This window comes from Solanum lycopersicum, chromosome 9, assembly GCF_036512215.1.
Source record: "Solanum lycopersicum chromosome 9, SLM_r2.1".
Taxonomy (NCBI): Eukaryota; Viridiplantae; Streptophyta; class Magnoliopsida; order Solanales; family Solanaceae; genus Solanum; species Solanum lycopersicum.
The window spans coordinates 62,599,539-62,616,465 of NC_090808.1; positions in this window are offsets into that span (position 1 = coordinate 62,599,539).

Sequence of the window (16,927 nt, forward strand, 5' to 3'; positions counted from 1 at the left end):
ATTGTTCCATTTTAGTACTCATTACACACATATTTTCGTCGAATCTAACCAATTTATAAAATATTGCATGGAACACACGTGCGAAGCACGTGTCCATAAACTAGTATATATAGAGAGAGAGATTATTTCTTCAATTTTTTTCTACGTAATAGCAATCTATGTAGTATGTACCACCGTGGCTACAAAACAAAAGGAAAAATAATAATTTATATTAAATATGCTATCCCACAAAATCGCTCACATTAAAAAAATAACAGAAGTATTGGAAACACCTTTAAATAAGGGTGTTTATGGTTCGATTTGAATTGATTATTGGTTAAATCTAAATCAAGTTAATTTAGCTGGTTTTTAAATTTTAAAATTAAATCAAAACAAATTTAAAAAACTAATTGTTGGTTTGGTTATTGTCGATTTGTTTGAGTTTTTTGGTTTTTAGAATTTGAAAGTAATGAATAACATTTGTTGAAAGTATACACATCTCGATAGACACAGACATCAATACATGAACAATACACGAGAAAGTTATTATAGATTCAATTTAGCATTATATTACTAAAGTTATTATTACAAGATAATGTGATTCAATTAAGATAAAGTGTGACCATTTAATGTGACGTAGGATAGGTAAAGATTAAAGTAATAGATTTTGATGGACATGGTCTTAGGGTTTTAATAGTTGAACTAAAATTTAAGTGTTGGGCTTGAGAAAATGGTAAAGTTAAGACTTAAGTTAATTAAAATTTAACAAAATTTTTATATTTTATTTATGAATAATATACAAATAATTATAAAATTTATATATATAATTTCTTGGTTCAGGTTGGTTATTTTTGCCGTTTTTTTAGTAAAAAGAAAATCAAACCAAATAGTATTGATTTTCAAATTTGAAACCAAACCTAATCAAACCACACCAAATATCGATTTTTAAACCATAAACATACCTTTAAACTTAGTGTGACTTATTAATTAGTTTCATCCTTGAACTGTTGACAACCTGAAAAACACCACCTTTACTTGACAAATTGACCTTAAATTCACCCTTAATTTTGCAACATGAGTGAGAAATACACCCTTAAATTCTCGTCAAGTTTAGGAGTGTTAGTTGTCAACACTTTTCTCAGCTTTTAGTTATTAAGAGTTTATCTCACATTCCTACTAGAGCTTGAGATCACCTGTTATGCCATGTGAAAGATCAGAGGTATATTGTGAATGTACATAAGTTTATCTAATCAAATATATAAAAGGTGATTTTAAGATTATCAATAATTCAAAACAAAACTAACAATCAGAACATATTTTCAAACACTTCTCTCATGAAACAATTAACATAATGACCTTTTATATATACTCACTCCATAAGATATGAGTAATTAATAGGACTTATTTATTTAGGTCACTATTATGGTACTTATAACTTATAAATCAAAGTAAAATTCCCATTTCCAAGTGATATCACAAGTACATTACCAATAATCCTGTCAATGGTAGTAGGTATGAGTGTGATGGGAGCTATAAGGTTTTGTATGGTAGGAAGAAGAGGACAATTCACATTAGCATTAACAATTGGGAGATCAATACTTGCAACAATACCATTTAATATGGTTGACACAATTGTGTGAAGTATTAATCGTCCACACCTCCTTTTTATACTAGTTACTTTACTATAGAGCTACGTCCATATGTATTCAATTGCAACATAGCAATTATTTTCTTAATAATTTTATGATACATTATCCCCATAATATTTTTAATATTATTGAAATATAGGGTTAAAATCGAATTATCAAACTGATGAATTGAAATTGTTGATAATTTATTATTCGATAATTCGGTTTTTGGTATGCGTGGTAATTGGGAGTAAAATTTTAGAATTTTGATATGAGATACTCATACCATTTGGTATTCGGTATTTCTCGAATACTGAATTATTTACTTAATGAATGTCATTTATTAACATGACATTGCTTACTTTTAATTAGTACAAGTCTAAAGAGAAAGTTAAAGAATAAACATAAACAACCAAAATACATATGTCTTTTAGTTGTATTAATTTGCTTTTCTTGACATATATCTTTTTATTCGTTGATATTTTGTTATAATATCGTGCTTCCGAATAAAAAAGAAATAATTGGACAAATATTATTAACTATGTTATACAATCGACTACAACTATCGTACTAAACCAAAATTTAATTTATCGATTACCAAACAAAAATTTAAATTTTTAATGTTTAATATATATTTTTGGGATAATGCCCAAGTACCTCCTCAACCTATGCCCGAAATCTCAGAGACACAACTATACAATACTAAGGTCCTATTACCGTCCTGAACTTATTTTATTTATAATTTTTTACCCCTTTTTAGCTTACGTGGCACTATCTTGTGGGCCCAACGATGATTGACTTTTTTTTTCGAACTAGTTCCACGTAGGCTAAAAAGGGGTAGAAAATTACATATAAAATAAGTTCAGGGGGTAATAGGACCTTAATATAGTATAAGTGTGTCTCTGGGATTTCGGGCATAGGTTGAGGGGATACTTGGATATTTTCCCTATATTTTTAAATTAATTACCGAATCCTAAATTTAAGAATTTCGAACTGAATCCCTATTAAAACATAATGCCAAACTTTAAAAATAAGGATTTACATACCATGAAAACAACTTTTTTATTTTTATTTTTTTCTCTTATGAAAAATAATATTATGTTCTCTTTCTCATTTGGAATTTGGAATATAGTAATTCCCTCAAATAGTGTCTAATAATTTAGATATTATTAAAGTAAAATGTCAAATTCTAGAAAAGGATTTACATCACGTAAGAATGTTTTCGTTCTAATTTTCTCAAAAGAAAAATAACATAATTTGCGTTCTTTCATTATTAATTAAAATGAAAGCTAATATAATTCAACTATTGATATTTTACTTTATCAAGAAAATACAAAAGAGAGTGGGGTGTATGATAAATGTGTTCTTTCCAAATCAGTTAATTTTACAAAGTATTTACCATTCATTATGATAAGAATATATATATATATATATATATATATATATATATATATATATATATATTAATTATTTAAGGCTAAATTACTGAACGAAAAGAGATTTTAACATCTTTAAATTATTTAGTACTTAATAAATATGTAACCCGTAGCCCTGCCAAACTAAGCTTTGAAATTATTTATTAGTAAGGTATTATTTTTCCTCACGCCATGTATTTATATTCATATACATATACATATATAACTAGTTAGGATCATCAAAAATTAGTTTTATATTCTTATGTACAATTCACCAAAAAGCTTCAGAAATGTATCGGCACTCAAAAATTTGTGGCCAAGTTTAAGGTTTAATATATGTATTATGCGTTTGATATTTTACTTTAGGAATAATGCATAAGTACCTCCTCAACCTATGCCCTAAATCTCAGAGACACACTTATACTATACTAAGGTCCTATTACCTCCTAAACTTATTTATTGATAATTTTTTAAGCTCTTTTCAGCCTATATGACACTATTTTGTGGATTTAACGTTGGTTGACTTTTTTTCCAAGATAGTGTCACGTAGACCAAAAAGGGATAGAAAATTACTTATAAAATAAGTTCAGAGGATAATAAAACCTTAATATATTATAAATATATCTCTGAGATATCAGACATAGATTAAGGGGATACTTATGCATTTTCCCTTTTACTTTATCCAAAAAGCACAAAAGAGAGTGGGATGCATGATAAATGTATTCTTTCCAAATCAGTTAATTTAACGAAGTATTTACCATTCATTATGATAAGAATATATATATATATATATATATATATATATATATATATATATATATAGGAAAAATACTAATTTAAAAATGTTAAAATCTCTTTTCATTCATTAATTTAGCCTTAATTGAATAAAATAAGTAAGCATATATATATATATATATATATATATATATATATATATATATATATCTATTTTCTTTTTAGTTTATTTAAAAAAGAATTTTCTCTTTCGTTTTTTGGCAATACTTAAACTTTAACTTTTCACGTGACATGTTTAAGACCATAAGATTAAAAGACATTTTGATACATTTGACATAACTTTAATTTAGAATCACAAGATTAAAAAATCTTTTTTCTTTTCTTAAACTCCATTCCAAATCAAACTAGCTCATCCTTTTTGAAACGGAGGAAGTACTTAATATGTAACCCGGCCTAGTATAGCCTTGCCAAACTAAGCTTTGAAATTATTATTAATAAGGTATTTTTTTCCTCACTCCATGTTGTTGGATTTCTGACCCCCAAATTCGCCTTAGGAACAGGTTTATTCTATATGTTCCTTTGAGAAATTACAGCAGTTACGTTTTGTAAATTAAATAAAATAATGACACAATATTTTATCGCGAAAAACCCCAACTCACAAGGGTAAAAACCACGACCTACACCTCTGTAGGATTTAACTCCACTTTATTAAATTTCAAGTCTCAACAAAAGATTACAAAGCTATGTAACCTAAGGAATTATTAACTCTAATTCCTAGAGGAATTATAAACTCTAATTCCTAGCTAAGAAATTATAAACTCTAATTTCTAGCTACCCAAAGATACAAAAACCCCCGGTTTAATATCTTCCAATGTTCTTCAAGTTCTACAACTTGTTGAACAACTCCTACTCACAAAACTCAGATTGTAAACAAAACTCTTGAATACAATCTTACAATTTTTTCTCACAATTGCTACACTCCCAATAAATCTCAAAACTCTTTCAAACTTCTTGATCTTGTTTTGATCTTCTCTCTATGTAAGTGCAAATTTTTTTTTGATGCAAATAACTCCCTATTTATAGATCAAAACTTCAACAAATCCTTGTATAATTCAACTTGTATTTGCCTTCTACAAATCCTTGTTGACTTCTACTTGGACTCCTTTTCTACAAAATTTCCTTAATAAATAAGAAAACACAATTTCCTTAAATAGATTTCCTTAGATAGGAATTAGTTTTCCTTCTTTCACTTGGCTTTGAACTCCTTTATAAAAGGAAACTTTTTGTACTTGTTGCTTGTCGAAAAAATAATAATTCCACAGCTTTATAACTTCTAATTCACGTGGTTGACGTTCTCCTTATCTAAGTCGGGTTCGTTCTGTAAGGAACACGTCTGTACAACCTATTTCTTTCATCTGTTTCTGTATTTGTCAATTATCAAAATCTTTATCATTCTAACAAATTCCCCCTTTTTGATGATGACAATTATACATTTCGAACTCAGCAAATAAGACACACATCTTCCTTCTTTTGCCATATTACTACTACAACTCCTTAACTTCGCCATACTTCAAAACAACAATATTTTAACAAATTCCCCCTTTTTTACTATGGCAAATTTTATCTGCTTGCATTGAATAGGTACATATAACTCATATGCAACTGCTTCCCCCTTTTGACATTAGGCAAATTCTATACTCATGGTCACTGGGGCTATCACTTACTCAAACACTTAAAAATCAAGAACCCAATGAGATAAAACAAAGAATTAGCATAAACATAGGAGATAGACATTAACCTGAAACTCAAACCCAACATCAACATTAATTAAAAAGCATATACACCACAAATGTAATCAAAATTAAACATAGAATCAAGCACTTGTGATGAAAAAAAAATTGGAAGTCAAAGGCTAGAGTGGTTAGGTAATATCAAAAGATGAGAGGATAAATAAAAAAGACATTTTCAGCAGCAAAAATATCTTTTGGATTAACAAAATTAGCAGCCTTCTCAATTTCAAAGTTAACCTTGGTCTATGCACGCTCAATCCTTTTTTTCCTTTTTTTTCACTTTTAAGGAACTTGTTCAATCAATCATGTTCTTTTGGCAGAAACGATAGTTCACTCATCTTTAATTTCAATAGAGTCAGTAAGAGGAACAAATTTTCTTGAATATCACTCTTAAAGGAACATGTTCTCTCAATATGTTCCTTGAACGTGTACTATCAACTGAAGCACCAACTATAAATTTTATTTTATTTTATATCAATTCGAAATCCCAGTTTATATGGTTCCCAATAGAAGAACTATGTTCGACAGATGTATCTCTCATCGATTTCCTTTTACTAGATGCACCCAAGTTGATCCTAACAAGTGAACTTTGTTTAAGTATAGGGTCTCCAAAATATTCTCCCTCACAATGTAAATCCTCCAAGACTTTACTCAATACAAAATATCCCCCCTAAGAACCAGCATACTCTACTTTCTTAATCTGTATTTATAAGGCCCCAAGTAGAGGTGTCCTCCATCAAATTCATCTCAACCACAGACCATCACATTGGGATAAGACTTTTTAAGAAGATATTTGTTTTGGTAGTATTTAGGGCATGAATATCTTTTGGGACAAGTGGAATAAATAGGTTCAAGTGCATTGACTTTATATTTAATCATGAATAATTGTAGTGCACATACCTTAGATCTCTGGATAATGCTGAATTTTGCTTCAATTTTACCAAGTCTCTCTCCTGTACTAGATGCAAATACAATGTTATAGTGCATGAGTAGCATGGCTTTAAAAGTGGTATAGAGGCATACAACTTAATGTATAAAATTGAGCATAGAATTCAATATTAGAGGGCAATATGCGCAATGTTCATTAGCCATTTTGGATACTTATGTAACCTTAATCATACCCAAGTTTCAAATTGTTCCTTTTGAAAGTGTTTTCGTTGGCTGATCATATTTTTGATTGATTGATCATCTTAGTGCGCATAATTGTTAGATACTGCATATGTTGAACCTATTTCCTTCAACATGCTTCTTCAGTCTTTCTCCATTTTTCAACCATTTTTTCAATTTTTTTTTCAGTTAATGTTATTCATCCATTCTTCTTTTTTTTTTTCAAGTGAGAGGATTTTTTTTAAGTTACACTCATGCATCTGAAACAACATGTTCAATTGGTGAATGTTGTCTGCTTCCTCTCACTTTTCCTGCAAATTCAAATGTTAGATTTAGGAAACCAGACTAGCTTGGGTCCTTTGTATTGACAAAAAGGATGAATAAGATCTCTATAAGCCCACTTGGGCAGATTATTTTTCCTTTGAGTATACCTGTTCCTTTGAACAGTTTTATAAGTTCCTCTTGCATTATTTTCTGCACTAGCTTTGTATTTAGGACAATATTGTTTAGAGTGACCTGAGATACCACAAATAATACAAAACATAGGATTCCCATTTATGGATTGTTCATACCCTATTCCAGTTTTAATGTTCCTATTATTGTTACCTAGATGGGTTACTATCATGGAGGATTTTGTCCACTTATTTGCTCTTTCTAGATCACTTCTCATCCTAGTTAATTCAAGATTTATTCTTCTAGAGTTTTCCTTTTCTAGTTTTAAAACATTTTTGAGTTTGTCGACCTCAAATGTTTGGTCAGGCAGTTCACTCCCTTTTTCTTTACCAAGAACTTTTAATTTTAGATTCTCAGTTCTTAGTTCCAGATTGTGAGATTCAAGTTGCTTGATTTTCCTTTGAAGGTCATGTTTGTTCTTATTAAGATCAATGTGCTCAAACTTTAAGCTAGATAAGGAAGCAAGTAGTTGGCTCTTGGTGTTAACAAGTTCTTGAATTGTGTCTATGGAAGCAAGTAATAAGAATGAAAGTTTTTTCTTAGAGAACTTTACTAGTTTATCTTTTAGGTTAAGAAGATTTACCTCTGTTTCTTTAGAGTCTGATTCAGGTTCAGCATCTTATTTTTCTATCGCCATCAAAGCAATGTCCTCATCATCTTCTTCATACATGTCTGAAGAACCTGTTCCCCAAGCTGCATATATTGCTTGTTCTTTTTCTTTGTTTTTATTTTTATTAAAGAGTTCCTTCCTTTCTTTTTCAGTTTTTTTCCTTTTTCCATTCTAATTCCCACATTGGGCAATCCTTAATCTGATGATCTGTCTCACCACACTTGAAGCAGCCTCCGCTCTGTAGTCTCTCAAGATTTCTTTCTTTTTGGGGTGGTGATTTATTGCTAGCGTTTAATCCCCTTTTTAAGAGTTTCTTGAAGTTATTACTTATCAGAGGAAGATCATCATCATCTATGTCAGATTCATCACTTTCAGTTGCTTTAAATCCAAGATTTTTCTCTTTTTTCCTTCACCTCTTTTGTCAACATTCATCTCATAAGTTTTGAGATTTCCTACTAATTCATCCAAAGTCATATTGGTTAGATCTTTGGCTTCTCTGATTGCAGTAACTTTTATTTCCCATGATCTAGGCAGAGTCCTTAGTACTTTGTCTACCTGTTCCTCAGTGGTGTATACTTTGCCCAAGGATATTAACTCATTTACAACAGTGGTAAATCTGGTGATAATATCTTGAAGTGATTCTCCGGGTTTCATTTTGAAGGCTTCATATTCAGAATAAAGTCTGGCAATTCTGAATTTACGAACTTGAGTTGTACCTTCGTGAGCATTTTTTAAAGTGTCCCATATTTGTTTTGCAGAGGTACAACTAGAGATGCGGTTAAACTCATCAGGTCTTAATCCACATACCAGAATGCACTTAGATTTTGCATTCTTCCCTAACATCTTGTAATCGGCTTCTCCATACTTTTCTATAGGTTTAGGTACCTTATTCCCTTCACTATCAGCAATAGTAGGAATTAATGGTCCATTAGTAATTCTAACCCATAGTTCGTAATCTTCAGCTTGAATCTTCCATTCTTGTCTTCCACCAAGAGTAGTATTCTCCATTAAATAATGGTGGTATGTTGATGTGTTGCCCTTGACCATGCCCAAGAAGAGGTGCAGAATTCATTATGATCCTATCTTGAGTTGTTAGACTCTTCAAAGATAACCTGCTCTGATACCAATTGTTGGATTTATGACCCCCAAATTCGCCTTAGGAACAGGTTTATTCTATATGTTCTTTTGAGAAATTACAGCAGTTACGTTTTGTGAAGTAAATAAAATAATGACACAATATTTTATCGCGGAAAACCCCAACTCACAAGGGTAAAAACCACGACCTACACCTCTGTAGGATTTAACTCCACCTTATTAAATTTCAAGTCTCAACAAAATATTACAAAGCTATGTAATAATAACAGATAGTATTAAATAATATTAGTATTTACTGTGTACTAATCCTAGTCCTATTAGGATTAGTACTCCTTAATCCTAGTCCTATTAGGATTTGTACTCCTTCCTATATCTCCTATATATATCTCCCATGTATTCTCTTATTAGGTTAACACTTCAATACAATCAATATTCCTTCATGGTATCAAGAGCCAGAAAACCTAGATCTTCTTTTCTCTAGGTTTTTTTTTCTCTTTTTAGGGCACCGATTGTTCCCTCTCTTCTCTTGGAGGCGGCAACCATGACAACCGAGGTGGATCCTCTCGATTCACTTCCTTCTGGCATTTAACTCCTTCCCAGGCATCTTCAATGCCCTGATTTCCAAAAAATTATCAGACATAAATTACCCTACATGGAAAATCACCGTTCTTACAGCCCTTGAGGCCAATTACCTTCTCAAATACGTCAACGAAAGCACAGAACCGCCGCCGGCAGTCATCACCGCCACGGAAAAATCAGAAAAAACCAATCCGGCCCATGCCGCCTGGAAAGCCGTGGATGGCCAGATCCGATCATCTCTCCCACGGTTCAGAAACATGTCCGATCCTACACAACTGCTTCAGTCCTGTGGACGGCCCTCGCAACACGCTATGCATCAATTTCCCACTCTCATATTTTTCAATTGCGTGATTGTTTCCTCATAATTACCAAAGGCACGAAAACTATGGCGGAGTATTTAGACAAAGTCTCCACCATCATCACAGCCCTCGACACCGTGAACGAAATCATTCCCAAAAAAGATCTCATCATGTGCGTCGTTCGAGGGCTCCCATCAGCTTACTCCTCCATTGAACAGGCGGTTCGCATCAGTCTAATGGTCGTTGACCTGGCTACTCTATCCTTGTGGCTAAAAAGTGAAGAAATCAACATGGATCTGGAGAGCAAACTTCTTCTCCGAGAAGCCGCTATTATGGAGCCGGCCACCGCCCTCACCGCAAGCCATAACTATCGCGGGGGGCGTGGTGGCGGCCGGCAAGGCAGTCGTCCGCCGTACGACGGTCAGCAGCACGGCAGCAACAACATCCTGCACTCTTTCGGCAGCGGCGGACAGTCATCTTCCAGCGGTGGGCAGGGCATTTACGAGCGGGATCGTCCAACTTGTCAAATCTGTCAAAAAACAGGACACACCGCTGTTCGATGCTGGTTTCGGTATGAGGAGAGCCGAAATGGTGATAACCGTGCCAATTATGCATCTCAAACCGGCCCCTCCTCTGAATGGATATTGGATACTGGGGCCAACATGCACGTTACTTCTAATCTATCCAAGCTTAACGCTCCAAATCCATATCATGGCTCCAATGGTATTACTGTTGGCAACGGTGAGTCCCTTAATATTTCTCACACTGGCACGGGTACCATTAAAACCCCCACCGCTATCTTTCACCTAGGTAACCTTACCCACGTCCCTTCTATTAAAACCAATCTCCTTTAAGTTCACCAATTCACAAAAGACAATAATTGCTCACTCTTGTTCACCTCTAATGATTTTCAGATCCTAGACAATACTACCAAGAGGGTGATTTTTTAGGGCCCCTATGAGCATGGTCTGTACGTTCTTCCTGGCACAAGTTCGTCTGCCCACCCAGTTTCAGAAAGCGTTCCTGTGGCTCCGGTGGCTCTTTCGGCTGATGGCCACAGTCTGTTGTGGCACAGTCATCTGGGTCACCCGTCTACTCAAATAATAAATTCTTTAATATCTCAATTAGTGTTTTCTTCCATTCATGTGAACAATTGTAACTCCTGTTCAATTGCTAAATCTCATAAATTACCTTTTACTTTATCTGAGAAGCATACAACTGCACCTTTTCAACTTATTCATTCTGACCTATGGGGTCCTACTGCTGTTCCTTCATTTACTGGTTTTCGCTATTATATTTGTTTTGTGGATGATTTTACAAAATACACTTGGTTGTACCCACTAAAACACAAATCACAGGCATACACCACCTTTGTCACTTTTGAAAAAATGGTCAAAACACAATTCAATTCTCATGTTAAACTTTTTTGAAGTGACAATGGAAAGGAATATGTAAATAACATCTTTGGCCAGTTTCTGCAATCCCTGGAAATTATACATCAAACCTCCTGTCCATACACTCCCGTGGCTGAGCGTAAGCATCGCTATCTCATTGAAACGGTGGTTACTCTTCTACATCAATCTCATCTCCCTGTCTCCTTTTGGGTAAAAGCTCTAGACACCGCAAACTACCTCATTAACAGAATGCCCAGTCACACCCTCCCCAACAAATCACTCTTTCAACTCCTTTACCAAGAACTTCTCAATTATACCAACTTCCGCGTCTTTGGGTGTCATGCCTACCTTTGGCTACGCCCTCATATTACTCACAAATTACAACCCTGATCCCGTCCTTGTATTTTTTTGGGCTATCATCCTACCTCTAAGGGTTATCGTTGTCTTGACCCACAAACTCATAAAGTCTACATATCTTGTCATGTCAAATTTGTCGAAAATGAGTTTCCCTACGAGTCTATTTTCTCCTCCACAAATACATCATTCATTGGCGTCCTTCCCCTTTTTCCAACAGACTCATAGGGTCCCTCACCACCTTCCCCCACACCTCCACCCACTACCCAACCACCCTCATCACCCCTTCGACCGTCACCCACAATACACCCGCAACCACCACCCACACTCACAACCAACCCGAACCACCCCATACCCACAACATCTCCAGCCCGATCCGTTTTGGGTCCTTCCCGGACACCTCCAAATCACCACCGCCCGTGCCACCCCCCAATACTCATCCCATGTTAACCCGTGGCAAAGCCGGTATCTTTAAACCCAAAACCTTTCAGGCTACCATACTACCAAATACACCCCTTCCCGATAGTGAACCAACAACCTACTCTGTTGCCTCAAAAAATGCTTATTGGCGTCATGCTATCTAAGCCCCATGGGAGGCACCCAGTGGGTTGTAAATGGGTGTACAAAATTAAACACAATGCAGATGACAGTATTTCCAGGTACAAGGCTCATTTGGTTGCTAAAGGCTACAATCATGAGTATGGGCTTGATTACTTCGAGACATTCAGTCCTGTTATTCGGCAGAAAACCATTCGCCTGGTACAGTCACTCGCCGTGCGCAACAATTGGCTCATCAATCAGTTGGATGTTTCCAATGCTTTTCTTCATGGCATGCTTGATGAAACTATCTACATGACGCAACCACCAGGCTATGTTGATCCCCGCTTCCCTCAACATGTTTGCAAACTACAGAAGTCTCTGTATGGGCTCAAGCAAGCCCCCCGTGCTTGGTACACACGTCTGAAAACGTTCCTCCAAGGACTCGGCTTCACGTGTTGCGTACTCGACACGACTCTGTTTACTCGACATTCAGTACACGGTACAGTCATTCTTCTTGTCTATGTAGATGATATCATTATTACAGGCTCTACTGCAGCTCGCATTTAGGATGTCACTCGAGCTATGCATACTACCTTCAAAATGAAGGACCTTGGCCCGTTACATTATTTTCTGAGAATGGAGGTTTCTCGGACAGGCAGCGACTTGTTTCTTCATTAGTCAAAATATGCTCGAGATTTGTTGCAGAAAGCTGGAATGGAAAAATGCACCAGTCAACCAACACCGATGGCAGTCTCTTTGTCTACGAATGGAGCCGACACCCCCTTTGCCGATATCACCCACTTCCGCAGCTTCATTGGGGCTCTACAGTATCTGACCATTACCCGTCCTGACATCCAGTTTGCTGTCAACCGAGTTGCTCAGCGCATGCATCAACCAAGTGAACATGATTACCATTGTCTAAAACGCATTCTCAGGTACATTTTTGGCACTCTTGGTCGTGGTTTACTCATTCGACCTGGGGACTTGGAGCTTCGGGGGTCCTCAGATTCAGATTGGGCGAATGATAAAAATGACAGAAAATCTACATCGGGGTTTCTCATTTTTTTGGGGCCGAACCTGTTCTCCTGGTGTACAAAAAAACAACCCAAGGTCTCTCGGTCCTCGACTGAAGCTGAATACCGCACCCTTGCTCTTCTCGCTGCTGAGACCATGTGAGTCACATATATTCTTCGCGAACTCCGCGCCACTCACACTGTTACTGCTTTCTATTGTGACAACAAATCAACCATCTGTGTGGCCAAGAATTCCGTCCTACACACCAGAATGAAGCATGTTGATACCAATTGTCTCTTTGTTCGCGATGAAGTTCAGGTCGGAACCATGACTGTGCACTATGTACCCACTGAAGAATAACCGGTTGATATACTCACCAAGCTTCTCCCGAGCCGACAGCACGATTACCTCAGTTCCAAGCTTCCGTTTGCTTCCGCTCAGCTCAGCTTGAGGGGGGATAGTAACAGATAGTATTAAATAAATAGTATTAAATAATATTAGTATTTACTGTGTACTAATCCTAGTCCTATTAGGATTAGTACTCCTTAACCCTAGTCCTATTAGGATTAGTACTCCTTCCTATATCTCCTATATATATCTCCCATGTATTCCCTTATTAGGTTAACACTTCAATACAATCAATATTCTTTCATGTAACCTAAGGAATTATAAACTCTAATTCTTAGAGGAATTATAAACTCTAATTCCTAGCTAAGAAATTATAAACTCTAATTTCTAGTTACCCAAAGACACAAAACCCCCGGTTTAATATCTTCCAATGTTCTTTAAGTTCTACAACTTGTTGAACAACTCCTACTCACAAAACTCAGATTGTAAACAAGACTCTTGAATACAATCTTACAATTTTTCCTCACAAATTGCTACACTCCCAATAAATCTCAAAACTCTTTCAAACTTCTTGATCGTGTTTTGATCTTCTTTCTATCTAAGTGCGCAATTTTTTTGATGCAAATAGCTCCCTATTTATAGATCAAAACTTCAAAAAATCCTTGTATAATTCAACTTGTATTTGTCTTCTACAAATCCTTGTTGACTTCTACTTGGATTCCTTTTCTACAGAATTTCCTTAATAAACAAGAAAACACAATTTCCTTAAATAGATTTCCTTAGATAGGAATTAGTTTTCCTTCTTTCACTTGACTTTGAACTCCTTTATAAAAGGAAACTTTTTGTACTTGTTGCTTGTCGAAAAAATAATAATTCCACAGCTTTATAACTTCTAATTCACGTGGTTGACGTTCTCCTTATCTAAGTCGGATTCGTTCTGTAAGGAACACGTCTGTACAACCTGTTTCTTTCATCTGTTTGTGTATTTGTCAATTATCAAAATCTTTATCATTCTAACACATGTATTTATATTCACATACATATACATATATAACTAGTTAGGATCATCAAAAAATAGTTTTACAATATTTGAATATGATTGTTACATGGGGTATTATTACGATATCATCGCCTTTTGCTTTATAAAAAAAAAATTTGGGTTCATAAGTTGATTTTACTCAGTATTTATCATTTATTATAACAAACATTAATATTATAAAAAAAATTAATTTATTTAATGACTCGTGAATAATTGAATGAAAAGAGACTCTTAAACCTTAACATTAAATTAGTCAATATATACATATTAAGTAATTACTTTTACATCTGTCAATTCATTATGGTATTCATATGTAACCCTTAGTATAGCCTTGCCAAACTTTGAAAATTATTACTAGTAAGGTGTTTAGAAGTAACAAGTGTCAAAAACATATACAGTCAATTTTATTTTTTAGTTTTATATTTAAACCATGGATATGAGTTTTATTATATATTAGTATCACTTATTAATTTAAAAAATATGCTTTAATGATGTATAATACATTTTCTCTATTATTTACAAAAACCTTATCACGTGGATAATATCTTCAACTTTAACAAAAAATTGAATAAACTAATATGAGTTAAAAACTAAAGATTAAAGCATTTCTATTCTTAAAATTTAAAAAATAACAATTATTTTCTTCCAAAATAAAATTTAAAATATTTTTCTCACCCTATCATCACCTCCTTTTATTTTTTTCAATTACTTTAGCAAAATATTTTTTGAAAATCAGATCTCACACCGCCCCCCTCTCCTTTCTTAAAAAAAATTGATATTGTATTTAAATTTTAAAAATAAAAATTTTACTTCATTATGTTGCTAATTTATTGTTTTTTTTTGCTTTTCTCTTATTTTGTGTTATATATTTATATACATATTTATGAAAATATTTTTTTTTCTACTTGGTACCGTATGTAAACCAAATAAAAAATTTATTTTTTGAAAAAGTTTTGCAGTAATTAAGTAAGAAAATTATTATTTCAAGATTTTATATATATATATATATATATATATATATATATATATATATATATATATATATATATATATATATATATATATATATATATATATATATATATCACAAAACGAGAAATGTTTTTCAAGCTAAGTAAGTGATATTTTATGTATGAAATTACACATACGATGATAAGAGTATGATAAAAAAGAGAGGTGTGTTTCTTAAATTAAGTAATAATTTATGTATAAAAATTAACATTATCAATAGTTTAGACATAAAACGAAAAAAAAATTAGATATATTATTTACCCTTTTTATGAGTAAAATTATGTAGAATGAAGAACAAACTTTCCATTTATTTTGAAATAGACTAGTCCTTTGGGACCGCTAAAGCCTACTTTAGAATTAACAAATGTCAACTGTTTCTAACAAGTGTGTATTGGTTGGATTGTGGTATGAAGACAATGATGTGTGGGTGATTCTGTCATATGATCCGATACCTGGACGTGGTCGATACTTGAAAATTATTGCTGGTTCCAAGCAGATTTTTGTTTTGGTTGATTACAAGCGGATGGCTAACTCAAGCATACATAAATATCCAATTGACAAAAACGTTTAAAAATAATTTACTCAATCTTAAAATTTTGCTGAATATATTGAGTATGAAACATTTAAATAAAATATCTAAAATTAAAAGACTCACCAAAATTTTCTGTCTATGAAACATCTACAGTACAAAGGTGAGTATCGAAACAAGACCCACGACTGCACAAAAGAACTACTACTAACAAGTCATACGTTCTTAACAAAATAATCATTAATGACAATTATATTTGCTGCTAAAATTCTTCCTGTAGATAACTTAATTTACATTTTTAGCGTTCAAGACTCAATGTCCATCTTAAACTAATAAAATATGAGAAATAAATAAACTCAATTGGGATATAGCAATATTCTTAATTAGTATGTTATATATACATTATTTCAATAATACTTTCGATATTATGAAAATATAATGTCAAACTTTAAATACAAAGATTTACATACCATGAAAACGACTTTTATTATTATTATTTTTCATTATACGTTCTTTTCTCACTTGGGATATAAATATGCATTTTTTCATCTCAACCTAAAAATTTGATATAATAAATTTAATTTTTACTATGTCAAAATGTATTAAGAAAAAGTGTCACAATCTAAAATTTCAAATTATGGTAGGCATTTACTAACATCATGCCAACAGATAAGCAGAACTTATACACAATCTAAATTTCAAATTATGATGGCTGGCATCTACTAACATCTTGCCAATAGAAAAGCTGAACTTTAAATATATGTTAAAGAGAAAAGACATTAAGAGACAGTTGAAGTTGTTTTGAATTTTTAAAAATATATTTTAACTATGTAGATATCTTATTATTTCCTAAACTATTTTGAATATATATTATTACATCATTTTTGAATCAGTTCTAGATTTTAAATGACAAGTGTAATGACATATCAATCATTGTGTGACACGTGTTAATTCAATTTGAAATATTCTTTCTTTTCATTTTAAGTTTTTCTTTATCTTACTTTTTGA